The sequence below is a fragment of the Tamandua tetradactyla genome, chromosome 18 (genome assembly GCF_023851605.1).
Source record: "Tamandua tetradactyla isolate mTamTet1 chromosome 18, mTamTet1.pri, whole genome shotgun sequence".
Taxonomy (NCBI): Eukaryota; Metazoa; Chordata; class Mammalia; order Pilosa; family Myrmecophagidae; genus Tamandua; species Tamandua tetradactyla.
Genome location: NC_135344.1, coordinates 12,250,531 through 12,266,115, shown reverse-complemented (window position 1 = coordinate 12,266,115; position 15,585 = coordinate 12,250,531). Strand labels below are relative to the sequence as shown.

Genomic DNA, 15,585 nt, shown 5'->3' with positions numbered 1-15,585 from the left:
AACATGGCTACTGGAACACAGCTCTACAGTTTTAGACACTTCCCTTTAGCCTCTCTAATACACCTAAGACTAAAAAGGGGATATCTATATAATGCATAAAAATAACCTCCAGGATAACCTCTCGACTTTGTTTGAAATCTGTCGGTCACTGACACTTTATTTTGTCTCATTTCTCTCTTCCCCCTTTCAGTCAAGAAGGTATTCTCCAACCCTTGATGCTAAGTCCCAGCTTATTCTAGGATTTCTGTCCCATGTCGCCAGAGAGGTTTACACCAATGGGAGTCACGTCCCACGTAGAGATGGGGAGGGCTGTGAGTTTGCTTATCATGTTGGCTGAGAGAGAGAGGCCACATCTGAGCAACAAAGGAGGTTCTCTGGGGTGACTCTTAGGCCTAATTTTAAGTAGGCTTAGCCTATCCTTTGCTGGGATAAGTTTCAGATGAACAACCCCAAGATTGGAGGTTCAGCCTATTGCTTTGGTTGTCCCCACTGCTTGCGAGAATATCAGGAATTCTCCAAATGGGGAAGCTGAATTTTCCCCCTTTCTTACCATTCCCCCAAGGGGACTTTGCAAACATTTCTTTATCACTGTTCAAATGACCCACATTTCTTAACAAAACAAAGTTGACACTAGAACCTAACAATAGCAATTACTAATAAGCAAGTTCAGCAAATGTGTAGACTGCAAATCCAACATCAACAACAAAAAAAGCCAATTGCATTTCTATATACCACCAGTGAGCATACGGAAACCAAAATTAAAAGCTCAATACCACTTATAATCACTCCAAATAAAATAAAATAGGCATACATTAAATAAAGCATGCAAGGATCAGTATACTGAAAATGACAAACTGTTGATGAAAGACCTTAATCAATGGAGAGGCACAGCATATTCATGATTGGAAGATTCAAAATAGTAAAGATATCAATTCTCCCAAAAATGATCTATAGATTTAATGCAATTCCTAGCAAAATTCCAGCAAGATTTTGGTAGACATAGATAAGCTTATTCTAAAATTTATATGGAAAAGCACATATAAAATGCCTTAGGAGAGATGAAATAATCTTGTCAAAGAAGAATGAAGTGGGAGGAATCACTCTTCCCAAAATTAGAGACAGTATGGCATTGGCAACAGAATAGATACATAGATCAATGGAACAGAGTAGAGAACCCAGGAACAGACTCAAACATATATGCCCAAGTGATTGTTGACAAAGGATCCAGAGCAAATCAATGGAGGAATTACAGTGTTTCTAAAAATGGTGCTAGACTAACTGGACATCCATAGGCAAAAAAAAAGGAAAAGAAAAGGAAAAAAGAATCTGTACCTAATCCTCAAACCTTATTCAAAAAAATTAACTCAAAATGGATCACAGATTAGTTGTAACATGTCAAAAAATAAACATTTAGGAAAAAAACATAGGAGAAAATCTCCAGGATCTAGAGCAAGACAAAAAGTTCTTAGACTTGGCACTAGAAGCACAATTCATAAAATAAAAAACTGGAAAATCCCACATGAAAAGGATGAAAAAGCAAGCAAACTACAGACTGATACAAAGCATTTTCAAACCACTTACCTGACAAAGGACTAGGGTTTTGACAATATAAAGAACTCCCAATGCTCAACAGTGAAAGACAAACTTTCGAATAAAAAGATGGGCAAAAGACACGAGCAAACATTTCACCAAAGAGGATATACGTATGGCAATAAGCACACCGAAAGAGTTCAGCATCATTAACCATGAGGGAAGTGCAAATTAAAACCACAATCACCATACACTTCTAGAATGGTTAAAACAAAAAACAGTGATGCCACCACATGCTGGTGAGGATTTATACATTGCTGGGTGGATGTAAAATGGTTCGGCCATTCTGGAAAACCATTTGGCAGTTTCTTATTAAACTAAATGTGCAATTGCCATACAACCCAGTAATTGCATTTTGGGAATTTATACCAGAGAAATGAAAATTTATGTTGACGCAAAAATGCGCATGTGAATGTTCATAACGATTTCATTTGTAACAACCCAAAACTGAAATTAGTTCAGGTGTCTTTCAACAGATGAAAGGATAAACAAACTCTGGTACATCCACACCAAGGAAGACTAATCAGCAAAAAAGAAAAAAAAATCAAGATATTATATATGTAGCAACTTATATGAATTGCCAGGAAATCATGCTGAGTAAAAAAAGCCAGTCCCTAAAGGTTACACAGTGTAGTGTTCATTTACATAACACTCTTACAATTACAAAATTTTAGAAATTATAAAGAACAGTTTAGCAGTTGCCGGTATTTAAAGAAGGCGAGGTGGTGAGAGAGAGAAGTGGGTGTGGTTATAAAAGGGCAACCCAAGGATCCTTGTAGTATTGGAACTGTTGAGTATCTTGACTGTGTTGGCATTCACAAAAACCTACCCAGGTGATAAAATTGTATAGATAATACACATACACCTACACAGAAACAAATGGGAAGTGGGGAAAATCTGAATAAGGTAAGTGGATGGTATCAATATCAATATCTTGTGATATTATACTATTATTTTGCAAAATGTTCCCATTGGGGAAATGGCAAAGTGATCACAAAAGCTGTCTGTAGTATTTTTTACAAATGCATATGAATCTACAGTTACATTAACAAAAAATTCAGTGAAAAGAGAGAGATTAGGCAATTGCAATAACGTAACTTTTATACTTCTTTGATGCTCAGACCAGATTCCCACCAAGAGTTAGAATTTGGGACTCATTCACCTTTTAGGTGCCACTGCCTATTTGTCTCCTACCTGAAGCAGATGTGTGATATTGATGTAAAGCAGCATAGGAATCACTAAATCGTGCAGTTCCCTCTTCTCCACAGCTTCTAAGAAAGCTAGAGAATTGTCCAGGAAGAGTTGGAGGTTTTATTTTCTCCTGTTTTCTCCCGAGGTTTGATAGTTAACTTTGGTATCACTAAATATCATCCCCCAGACATACTGCACATTTAGTCATGTTATACACATTGAATATGAATGATTCCTACTTCTTGAACCAAATTTTAGAAGCGTGTAATTATTATGGCAAAAATATTGCTCTTTACAGTAGAGGTCAAGAATAAGCGTTTACTCTTTTGCAAATATAAAACTACCCTGATTTTACGTGATCCCGGTGCAGAGAGCATTCTAGAAATAAGTTCCTCTATTAATTCCTTCCTATACTTCTAAGAATTCTTTCTTCCTAGTGCACTGACATTCCCATTGCTTCTACATGTTAGTTTTTCTCCTTCTGATCTGACACCTCTTATAACACCATTCTTTATTCTAGGCACATTTATTACCAAAATTTACTGTGCACAATCAGTGATGTGTTATCAGATCTGCTTCTAATACTGTATTTGTCCAGATTTAAAATTTTAAATTTCAGGAATGCTATTTATCAATTGATTCAATAAATATTTATTGATTGCAAATGCATTTGAAGAAATATTATACAGTCATTGAAACAGGATTACTTTAACAACACAAAAGTCAATATATATATATAGAAGGAATATATCCATAGGATGAAATCCACTAAATGGCCTTTAGATGAGAAAACATGAGTGATATTCTATTTTCTACTAATGAGTATATTATTACTTCACAAAGGGGAAATTTTTAGAAAATATATGTCACATTTTTCTTGCCACTAGAGGTTTACTTTACTGGGGGATTAAATAATGAAAATGATACCAAGAGTTAAAATGGTGGTTTATATCGATCTGGCTTGGGGTATTAAAAGCAATCTTTTCTACACTGTAAATTCGTGAATGTCTGTTTATTCTGCAAATTTCACATGAGAACATATAACTTTTTACAATCAGAAAAAAAATCTGAAATTAAAAAAGGAATGCATCGTTGCATATAGTTCGGATTAGGAGTGCTGCTGTCAAGTCCCGGATAAGCTGCAGCGGTGGCACATCCCACGAAAACACAAACTCTTCAGTAAGCGCCGATTGAAATGACAAAGTTCTTAGTGCACATAAGTGAGCATAAAAAGTATGTGAGTTGACTTGCTTTTTAGGACAATAAAGTCACTTTTAGAGCAGGAACACTGCGGACTCACTGAGACCTTGTGACTGCTCCCTGAGGTGGGAGTTTGCGCACGGCGGGTGCCGATGCACGTTCACATGGTCTTTACATGCTCCAGCTGCAGGGCATTTCCCGCTGTTCTTCAAAGACCCCAGCCCCTCTCAGCCTCTGCTTTTACACTGAAATGAGGAGGAGGAGGAGGAGGAGGAGGAGGACCGGAGCATCTGGTGTCTGCGGTGGGAGACGTCAGTGACCTGCGAGGTGCCCCTCTCAGCAGCTGGTGCCCCTCTCAGTGACAGAGATTGTATGGCGAGTGCACGGTGACCCTACAGCAAGCTTAGGGGAGACAGCGCCTCGCCCCTGGACTCGGGGACTAGGGGAGAGGGGACAGTGGGGAGGCAGGAAACGCCTAGTAGAAGAGTTCAGAAGGAGCTAACAAAGCTACATATGCACTCACCCTTTGACCTGGCAATTCTCATGCTAGGAATTTGCTGGAGAGAACTCCGCAAATACAAAGTAACACAGAAACGGGCTTTGAATAACGGTGGCATTCTTTCTAATAGTAAAATATTGGAAACAACTTAATGTCTATCCATGAGAAACCGGTTAAATAAACTATGGTCTGTCCACAAAATGGAGCACTAAAAACGAGGACAATTCTGTGAGTTGATACGGAGTGACTTCCCCAATACATTCTAAATGAAAAAGCAAATGACAAAACTGTGTACATAGCATGCTACCCTTTCTGCAATAAAGAAGGAAAAATAAAAATGCATATAACTGTTTTCTTATTTTTGCAGAAAGGAATACAGAAATTATAAACTACTGAAAATATTTACATGTGGGGGGTTGGTAGAAAGGGGTGGGAAAGCTTCGGTGGGAATGAGACTTCTCTGAGTATACTCTTTGATTTTGAATTTTGACCTGTGCATATGTTTTACATATCCAAAAGTAAACATTAAAAAAGGATGGAAAAAGGAAACTAAAACTGAACGTCAAGCGCAACACCAAACTGTATCTACACATGTACATCAAACGCACTAGTATCCCCCAAAAAAGATTTAATTCAAGCCACTTTTGAATAGTTTTCTGACTGTTATAGTCTAAACACCAAAATAATTGCGAAAAAATCGTGAACTTTCCTTAGTCGTAAAGCAGCAGCAACTCACTGGTAGGTAGTGCCACTCAAGAAAAAATTCTAAAACTGTTTTGTGCACACTGCAGGATAGAGGAAGTGAGTCAATACATTCACTCTGATTCAGGAACCGAGGTCTCAATATGGGGATGAGAAATACAAATGTGGACTGGAGGCAAGGAGAGAAAGAAGTCTGTCACTGGCCTGAAATTGAAGTTCTCAGGATAAACCCTGAGGCTAAGGGCCCAGAAGCAATGAGACTCCAGTAACAACGAGCAAACCTACTACCACCTCTTGGTTTCTCCAGGTTGAAGAAACAAAGTAAGTTTAGTGGACTAAAAATTTATTTTTATTTATATGGTTCTATTCTTTTTACTTCCCTCAATACTAATTGCAGCACTTGGACCTCAAGCCATAATATGAGTTAGTACAACCCCAGCAGAGATGAACGGAGACCCATCTGACCTCACTGAGGGTGAATCCGAACTGCTATCACGCCGCCCCCCATTAGTGTCCTTCCCAGAACCTCAGAACGTGATCTTATTTGGAAACAGGGTCCTTGCGGGAGTTGTCAGTTAAGATGAGCTCATTTTGGAGTAGGTGGCCCCTAATCTAGTATGACTGGTGTCTGTAGAAGAGACACAAAAACACCAACACACAGGAGACCACCAGGTAGCAAGAGAGGCAGGGGGGAGCCATGCGTCTACCAGCCAAGGAGCGTGGAAGCTGGAAGGGGCCAGGGGGGCTCCTCCCCTCGAGCCTTCGGAGAGCCTGGCCTGCAGACATGTCTCTTCAGTTCAGGCATCTGACTTCCAGGACCGCGAGCAAATAACCTCCCGTTGTTTCAAGCCCCCCAGTTTGTGGTATTCTCTTAGGGGCAGCCGGAGAAAACCATGACAGTTTCAAAACACCAATGATCACCAAAGGCGCCAGGACCCCTCGGAGAAACTGCCGATACCAGCCCCGGGATAGGGAAAGTACACAACCACTATGAAATCTTGTCTGGGTTCAGACAAAAACAAGGTGTCTGTGCCCACCACATTTACCTGCCCCCCACCCCAGCCAACTCAGCAGCAGCTGCTGCTTCCGGCCCACTCACAGCTTTAACGCGGCTCCACTCTCCCCACCTCCCATCCTTACGGTGCCCCGCACCCAATCCAGGGCAAACCCCCCTTTCCTCCAACCCTCCCTGAAAGGCAGACTCGGCAGACTCACCTAAGACGAGGTGAAGAAGTTCAGGCAGTTTTATTTCAGGAGGAAAGAGAGCCGCCCGGGCAGCGCTTCAGGAGAGGGAGAAAGGGCCGGGGCCGGGGGCCGGGGCCGGGTTTTCAGAACCTGGAGTAGGGCCCCGGGGAAGGCGGCAGCGGGTTTTCATTGGTGGGTTTTGGGAGCTGGAAGCCTTCCACTGGTGACGTTTAAAATGTAAACGCCGCCTTATAACTAAGGCAGGCTTGGAACCGTCGGGCGGACGTTGAGTAAGGGGAGTTGACCACAAGAATGCGTGGCCAGAGGATGGAGGTTGAGTAAGGGGAGGTTGTGTTAAGAGGGCAGCTGCTGGAGGGTGAAGGACGTGCGGGCTGGCGTGGATTGGGGTGGGGTGGGCTTCCTGAAATACCCGCCGGGGCTGCCTCGCCCCCTGGGGGAAGGGGCCTGTCCTCCAGGCCCCCCCACCCTCCCACAGCTGCCACGGCTCCAACGCCTATGTGATGGCCACGCCAACACCCCCTTACTGCGAGTCACCCCACCCCACCCCCATTTTGTCACCATGGGTTGTCTCCCTTCCTGCAGGAAGTGCCAAAAAACTAAAAAGACAAACCAATGTTGCTGGCGTAGGGCAGTGCTCTGTGGTCGTGGGCTGATGGTTCTCACACCTCCCTGCCCACCTCCCGACACAGAAACTTTGCAGCACTAGGTCTTGGGGTGAGGGCCACGCTGGAACAGGTAGGACCACGCGGGAACACGCTTCATGGACCTCTTCTGAGAATTATGCGGCCAGAATGGCACTGCAGTTATTTACCGGAGATACCTCGCTTATCTCCCCACTTTGCTGCTTCCTAGAGACATCCATTCTCGAGGCTTTGGCTGTTTTTCCCTCAGGTCATATTCCTCAGTTATATGCCTGTAAGCAGTTACCTCTTATTTATTAATTTTAGGCATCATCTACTGCTCTCTACCGCATGTGAAAGAAAAATGTGTTCAAACTCAGAGAAAGGCAAAATGATGATTGCTTGGTACTTATCCTCTCATGTCAGAGCATTTTCTCATAAACCCGTTTGAGCTTCACCAGACTCTCTTGGGAAACGTGTCTTTACTTTGTTCACAAAATATTTGACTAACAGCCCTCAGTTGATAGAGGTGTTTTCTTTTATACACATCCAAATTCACTACCTCTTCCCATCCTCCTGACACATGTTGTGACTTTACAATACTGATCATCAGTGTTTGTATCCTTTTGACTCTGGACCTGCTGATCATTCCTTTCTTGAACAACATCTTTAGCCAAGCACCACCCCACCTCCTCTCAAGCCTGGGAAATCCCCTTCTGTGGGCCATGGTGTCCCGGCCCCCCTCTTTGTTCCACCCTGAAAATATCACAGCTTGGTTATGCAGAAATACCACAGCTGGAATGGTATTATATCCTGCTGGTGGCCGAAGGGGGGGGGAGTAACCTCCCCTGACATACACCACAGACAAAGGATCTCCAGAGAGCCATCGAGGCAGCTACTGACCGAGGTCTAGTTGAAATGATTGCCTCACCCATTCGTCTTTATTTGATAAATTGACTGAGATTGATTTAGAAGATCCGGCCTCACTGTTTAAATACATTTGACATAAGACATTAATTCCCTCCCCTTTGGATTGCCGTTAGATGAAAGGAAAGAGCTGAAACCATTTTTTATGTGGGTTATATAGATGCAATTTTATCTTCATTTAGGAGACTCAAAGTCAATTAGTAGTATTATATATCTGATTATACAGTTGGGCATCGAGGCCCCTTTTACTTTAGCAACCCACAGAATAAGGCTAGGTTAATTATCTGAGTCCAATAATCAGAGGTCCTTGGGGAGGAAATGGGAGCAGAAATGAAGAAGGGACGATTTACTGAGAATGCTACTGCTCAGCTTATTCAGTTATGCTATCATTTTGCAAGAGCAGTAGACAGCAGAGGGCAAAATTGTTGCCCATTTAAGATTTGGAAACATTTTTAAAGAAAGGATAGACATGAACTCTAAGCAGTATGTTTTATCCCTCTTCCAACTCAGTCATTTATCTCTCTTTGTTATTCCTTAACTTCGCAGCTCCCTATAAAAATCTGTGGACAAAATGACCCGGAGATCCTCCAGATTACCTCTGGCGAGCCTCTGAAGTCCCTGCACGCCTGCTGGGCAGCTCATCGCTAACTGTTATTGTGTGGTTGTTACTGCATCAACTTGAAAGAATAGCAGTTACAGGGATAAGAGAAAATGTAAACACCTGGATGATTCTAAAATGCATTGCCTGGAAGGTGGAGGAAACATGAATTCCTCAGGGGGATGGGGCCATTTGTTTCTAAAAGGAAAAAACAAAAAAATCAGGCTGCGAGGAGGCAGATGGCTCTGGGAAGGAGCAAACACAGAACGAGGCAAAGTGTTTACAAGCCGATGTGGGGTCTTCCCAGCGGGCAATAACTGAACTCAGAAGTAAAATGACTTCATGGGGAAAGTATGCAGAGGAAAGAGCTGACGAACTTTTACAGTAAAAATAAATCAACATAACCGAGCCAAGCAGCGAGCCTCCACATTTCTAAAGGGTCCTTGAAGGCTCTGATCTTAGGGTGGGTTCAAATTCTCAGAAATGAGAACTAGTTCATTGTTTAGAGGAAGTAAAAGTGAAACCCTTCTATGATTAACAAGAAATAATAATATTTCTCTTCTACAAAACAGAGTCCCAACAGGATATACCAAATGCAGAGGAGATCTGGAGACTAAATAATAAAAACTCAGCCATCCCCAAATGCGAGAATAATAGTAAGGCTTCTCAAGACAGACAGACAGACACAAAAACAGCCTCATGCTGAATTAAAATATATGAAATGTCTGACCTAATAAATCCAAGCAGAGGGATGAATATTAGTCAGTGTTCTCGGAGTACTTGCGGCCTACAATTCTCTAATTATGGATCATAAAGAAAGCAGTAATCTCTTTTTTTATTTAATATCTGTATTAAATTGATCTATAGTCATCAGTTCGAAGCAGGAAGAAGACAGTAACTTTCATAGGCCAATAACACACAATTCAGAAAGTGAAGTTGGTGATTCAGTGCTTAGTGCCCAATCATCAAACGAGACTGAGACCACTATAGAACCCAAAGGGCCTATTGGTGGCAGCTGGGTGGACAGCCGAGCTGGGGGACCAGACAGATATGGCCCAGGACCGGGGCTTTGTTGGGGATCGAACCACGACCCGCACAAATGGCATGTTCCAACCCCTGGGTCCTGTGGGTGCGAACCCACTTGTAAACAGGACCTTTGAAGATGTCATGAGTTAAAATGTACCCAAACTGGGTGAAGGTGGCCTTAATCCAGTATGGCTGAAGTCCTTATCCTCAAAGGAAATTGGACACAGACAGAGAAGCCATAGAGCAGCCAGAAGCTGGGAGCTAAAGAAAGCAGGAAGAAAGGAGAAGGCGGCACAGTATGTATTGCCACTGATGGAAAAGCCAAGGGACCCCGAAGGTTGCTGCCTGGCCGGAGGCGACCAACCCGGGAGGAATGAGCCTTCGAACCTCTGAAGCAGCAAGCTAGTAAATCCCTGTTGTTAAGCCAACCTGCTGTAGAATATTTGTTTTTAGCAGCCTGGAAACTGAAACAGTGTTGGAGTCCCAGGAAGGGCATCTGCAGATAAAGGCAGCCCTGCACGAGCCGCTGGAGCCTGAGCCTGGGAGGAGCGCTTTGGCGCCAGAGCATAGCCTGGCCGGGTCCAGGGACCAGAGCCCCAGCAGAAGCGCCCCCCACAGGAGCAGCTCGGTGGGAGCAGTGCAGCCCGGAAGGAGAATTAAGTAATCAATCTGAAGTTGTTTGTGTTACTTGGCATCACTCCCTAGCTCCCTATATCTTCTCTGAGCTCTGGTATATTCCCAGGAGTGTCTGTCTGACTGTGGATATGTATTTTATGCAAAGGAGGACCCTACTTTCTCCTGGCTAGACAGATCCTGGGGGTCACAGCCACATGATTTCAAGTCTATCCAGACCCCACCGCTGTCCTGTCCACTCTTTAAGATTCAAGTACTTTTATACCCTCTGTGGCTTGTGTGTAAATATAAATTCAAATTGGTCTGTTTTTCTAATCCCAGAAGTAATCGGAATGCGCTGGAGGCTGCAGGCAGCTCCCCTAGAAGCTCTGGGCTTCACACCTCTGTTCCAGGCCTGCAGTGTAGACGTTTTCAGTAAATGCGTGTTGAATTAATACATGGAAAAGTCTGGAAGAATGCACAGGACCTAGTATGTAACATTTCAAAACTAGTTTCTACAATGATCCGTAAGGTATGTCTTAATAAGAATAAAATGTGAAATGTTTTTTCTAAAAAATTATGCCAGCAGGTCAAAGACCTTTGTTCTTTTATGAGTTTTAACAAATACACCATAGTAATGCAAAATGATAATAATAGGGTGGTGTGTGGGAATTCTGCTTTGTTATGCATGTTTTTCTTTAAACCTACAACTACTCTAATTAAAAAAAAAAAAAAAGTTGACCATGGGAGATTTCTCTTCAGAAGCAAACAACATCCATCTTTCTTATTCTAACCAGTTTAGTTTCACATCAATCCACAGTCAGTAACATACATTGAAAACATCTTTTCCCAGTTTATCTGGAGCTATCTGGACCCTCTGTCTGAAAGACTCAAAAGCTTGGTGGAGTCAGTGTCAGGAAGCTGGATGACGTGACAGCTCACTCTCTCGCAGGCAGGCGGGTGAATCCAGCTGTCTGTGGTGCTCAGATGCGGCCACATCCAGAACCTCTGGGCCACCTCTCTGGGCGGGCCCTTGGCTTCTCACAACCTTGTGGCTCTGTTCCATCTGCAAGCATTCCAAGAGAACCAGGCAGAAGCTGCATCACCTTGTAGAGCCTAATTTTGGAAGCTATCACTTCTGCCATAGTCATGACTGTAGACCCAAACTCTGGAGAGAAGTGTAAAAGTCATGTTTTCAGAAAAGTATGTGGCCTTCAAGATAACGTTGCAGCCATTTAGAAAACATAACCTGCTACACAAGTCTGTTTATGAACACAGTATCATACTACATTTTTATGTCGCCTTTAATATTTCTGAATAAACTGTCTGTTGAAAACGGAATCATATTCCCCACAAAAGGCACGTTCGGGTCTCACTGGTCCTTTGGATGTGAATCCACTTGTAAATAGGGCCTTTGAAAAGATTACTAGTTAAGGTGTGGCCAAACTGAATGAAGTGGACCTTAATTCAAAATGGCTGAGGTCCTTATAAACAAAAGAAACTGGACACAGATAAGAGGAAGTCATGGGGAGCAGCCAGAAGCTGGGAGTCAACGGAACACGGAAGAGAAAGAAGATGCCATGATGTCATATGATGGCAAAGCCGAGGGACCCCGAAGATTGCTGCCCGTCCATAAGACACCAACCCTGGAGGAAGCCAGCCTTCCAGCCTCTGAAACAGTGAGCCAACAACTTCTCACTGTTGCACCCACCCACTGGGGCTACTTGTTTTAGCAGCTAAGAAACAAAACTTTCATTTTACTTATAGAAACCATGCACATTTTTAGTTAGATTTATTCCTCAGTCCATTATATTCTCTATCACTATTACCAATGATACCTTCTTAATTTTTTGTTGTTTATAGTATAAAGAAATACAACTGATTTTGAATCTAACCCTTTCATTTTAAAAATAATTTATCTTAGATTGTCTATAAAAGTGATTGATTGTCATCTACAAATAATATCTTTGCAATATTTATGCTTCAGTTCTCTTTATTTCACTGCCTTCTATTTCCAATAATATTTGAATAGAAGTAGTGACAGTGGGCTGTCTTATGACATTCATTACTTAGTGAATTATTTTCTATTTCTAATTTACTAAGGCTTCATCATTAATTATAATAGAATATTATCAAATATTTTTTTCTATGTCCACTAAGGTAAACATATGGATATTTTTCTTTTTTGTTCTCTTGGTTCGATAATAATTTTGTTTAGGATTTTTGCCTCTGTTCATGAGAGAAATGGGTCTATATTTTTCCTTTCTGATACTGTCTTGGTTTAGTTTTGGTATCAGAGTTATACTGACCTCATGGGGTAAATTGCTTTTATTCCCTCATTTTCTACGATCTCATGGAGCTTGAATAATATTGGGATAATCTGTTCTTCAAATGTGCAAGAGAATTTGCCTATAATACCATCTGCTTTGAGTTTTCTTTGTAGGAAAATTATAATCACTGCTTCAATTTCTTTAATTACTAGAAGACTACTGAAATTTTTATTTTTGGTCATTCCTATTAAATTATATTTCTCCGAGAATTTGTGTTTTTCATTTTTTTCCAAATGTGCTACTGTAGAATTATTGATCCTATCATAGTGGTATCACTTTAATTTCTACTTAATCTGTAGTTATACCCCTCTTTACATTCTTATTCGTTTCTTTTTGCTTTTTATAGTTGATCATCAATGACAGAACTGTATCAATTGCCTTTTTTACCCCAAACAATCAATATTCTGCTTTATTGATCCTCTGTATTATACCTGTGATTTCTATTTCATTGATTTCTGCTCTTTTATTATCTCTTTGATTTAGTTTTGTTGTTCTGTCATGAATTTTTCAAACTTCTTGAGATGGACACTTAGCTTATTAATTTTGTGGTCTTCTTTTGTACAGATTTTAACCTAAACATTTCTCTTGAAGAGAAAAGGAGTGAAAGAAAAATTCCACTTTTGTTGCTTCCCACAGGTCTTTATTTCTAGTATTTTCATTATCATTCAGTAAATTTATTATGGTTTTTGTTTTAGCTTATGAGTCTTTTAGCAGTGTGTCTTTTAATTTTCAAGCATGCAGAATTGCTTTACTTATCTTTTTGTTCATAATTGTTAACAATTACATAATAGTAAGAATTGTTGGTCTATCTGATACCAACTCTAAAAATTTTTGAAGCTCTCTTTGCTGCCTACTATTCAGTAAATTATAAATGCTTCAGGTGGGTTGAAAAAACATGTTTTCTCATGTTTGGTTGCAGAGCTCTCTATGTATCCAGTATATCAAGGTCACCAATTATGTTATTCAGATTTTCTATATCCTTTCTGATACATATGCATGAAGATTTAAAGTGATACAGTCAGAGGCTGCATTAAGCAGTGTGAGAGATGCACACAGGCTTCTTCTGTTTCTTTTTCTAAACTCCACACTGCTGGAGTTGCAGCTTACACAATTTTCAAAAAGCTGAAAGATACACTCTACCCCCCAAAGAATACCCCAAGTAAGGCCCCCAGTATGCATCAGGTCCTGTACGTTTTGACTAGCGTCTCTATTTTATGTGGGTACTGATTATGTTTTAGAATCATTATTTATTTTTTCTTTCTCTACAGAACTAAGAAATATTTTTAAGAATTTTCAAGTGTTATTAAGCAGCACTTTCTACTCCCATTCTTTATTTTTAGCAAAAATCTATTCTCATAAAAGAAACACGTATGGTTGTGCATATTTTGACAGTCAGAAGTTTGAGCAGAACATACACCGTGAAATTCCCCATGACTCACTTACCTGGCCTCTAACAGGTGAGCTAAGACTAAGCAATTCTCCCCATTCCCCCAACAAAACACACTGGTGATGGCCAAGCCCGGGAACCCTTGGGGCTGGTGGACTCCCTCTAGCATAAGCCAATCGCTGACTTCCACCAGGTGCTTCATGTTTACCAAGATGCAGCTGTCCTTGTTCCCAGGCTATTCATACCATTCAGCCTTCTTATGGAACACAAAATTTGATTGAATATTAATGACAGTTGGGAGACCTGGGTTCGATTTCCAGCCCATGCACTTCCCCAAAAACAACCAACCAAGCAAAACAAACAAAAATTCAATAAATGGTGCTGCAATAATGGGATACTAACATGGAAAAATAATGAAATGTGACCCTGCCATACAGCATACAAATATATATTAATTACAGAAGTGCAAGGAAAAATAACTGTTTCCGTATAAAACAAAGTTGAGTGCTTTGCAAGGAACTGATAGCAAGCACTTACTTAAAACTTGCTATTGAATTTGGTGTGGCAAGTTTACTGCAAAAGTAAGTTAAAAAAGGAAATATTTGGAAAAATTCTGGAGAAAATGGTAAAATATCTGGAAGAAGTGGGGGGTTAGGATTGCTTAACAAGTCCCTTAGTTTTTGCTCCACTTCCAGAAACTGGAACTGGAAATTGTTCAGATGAATGAAGTATGATTTATGCAAAAAAAAAAAAGAAAAACACAAGAAAGGAATTATATTCAAAAAAGCCCTCCGCTATCAATCAAAAGATAAGGGAATAAATACACATTATAGAAATAAAATGTCAGAGGAACATATACATTTTTAATTTTCCAATTAATTTACTTTTTCAATGGATCGAGCAGCTTTTGACCACTGTTTTGGGAACGCTGGGAGACTGCTCATTCCAGCTGCTGTCTTCCCAGCCTTATTTCACCACCAGCCAGGGCTCTAGGACTGAGTGCCAGGAGTCTGGCTTCACACTGGAAAGTCACCTGACCATCCTCTGGAGTTAATACTTCTAGCTCCAAAGGCATCGAGAATTAATCACAAAGGCTAAATGCAGATTGAATGAATTCAATAAGCATGTCATTTTCTCATTTTTTTCCCAGGGTGATAAGAATTTTAGCCTATATCACATCTTAAGTCAAATAGATCGGTGGCCCGTGTGGAGGACACTGGGTGGTATCTAACCTGTAGAAGGTGGAACTGTCTCCCCCAGAAAGATATGCCCAAGCCGTAGTCCCTGGTACCTGGGAACGTGACATTATTTGGAAAATCGGGTCTTTGCAGGTGTAATTAAATTAAGGATCTCCAGAAGAACGGGCAGCGGCCGGAGCGAGGCGTCCACCAGCCGGGAACGCCGAGGATGGCGGCAGCGGCCGGGACGAGGGAGGGGCGGGACAGGAGCCAGCCCTGCCGACACGACACTGGACCACCCGCCTCCCAGGTTGCAGATGCGTAAACTCGCGTGGCTTAAGCCCCGCGTGCGTGTCCCCTGGGGGCAGCCTGCTCGGACCCCTCGGCAGGGCCTCCCAGAGCTGTGTCATCCAGTCCCTCTGCCCTGTCCCCTTCACCCTGCCCAGGAAGGTGGGTCGCTGGCTCGGTCTGCTGGGGCAGCTCCTCAAAAGGGCGAAGGACAGCTAGGGAAGCACTTCT

General features: G+C 41.7%; 1 protein-coding gene across 1 annotated transcript in view; it reads right to left on the bottom strand.

The window, feature by feature from the left end:
* Nucleotides 1–6,715, bottom strand: part of CD226 (CD226 molecule) — a 106,718-nt gene extending 100,003 nt beyond the window's left edge. The window contains exon 1 of the mRNA XM_077135255.1: nt 6,398–6,715. The gene's annotated coding sequence lies outside the window, so the exon portion shown is untranslated. The remainder of the gene's footprint in view (nt 1–6,397) is intronic.
* Nucleotides 6,716–15,585: the final 8,870 nt, after the last annotated feature.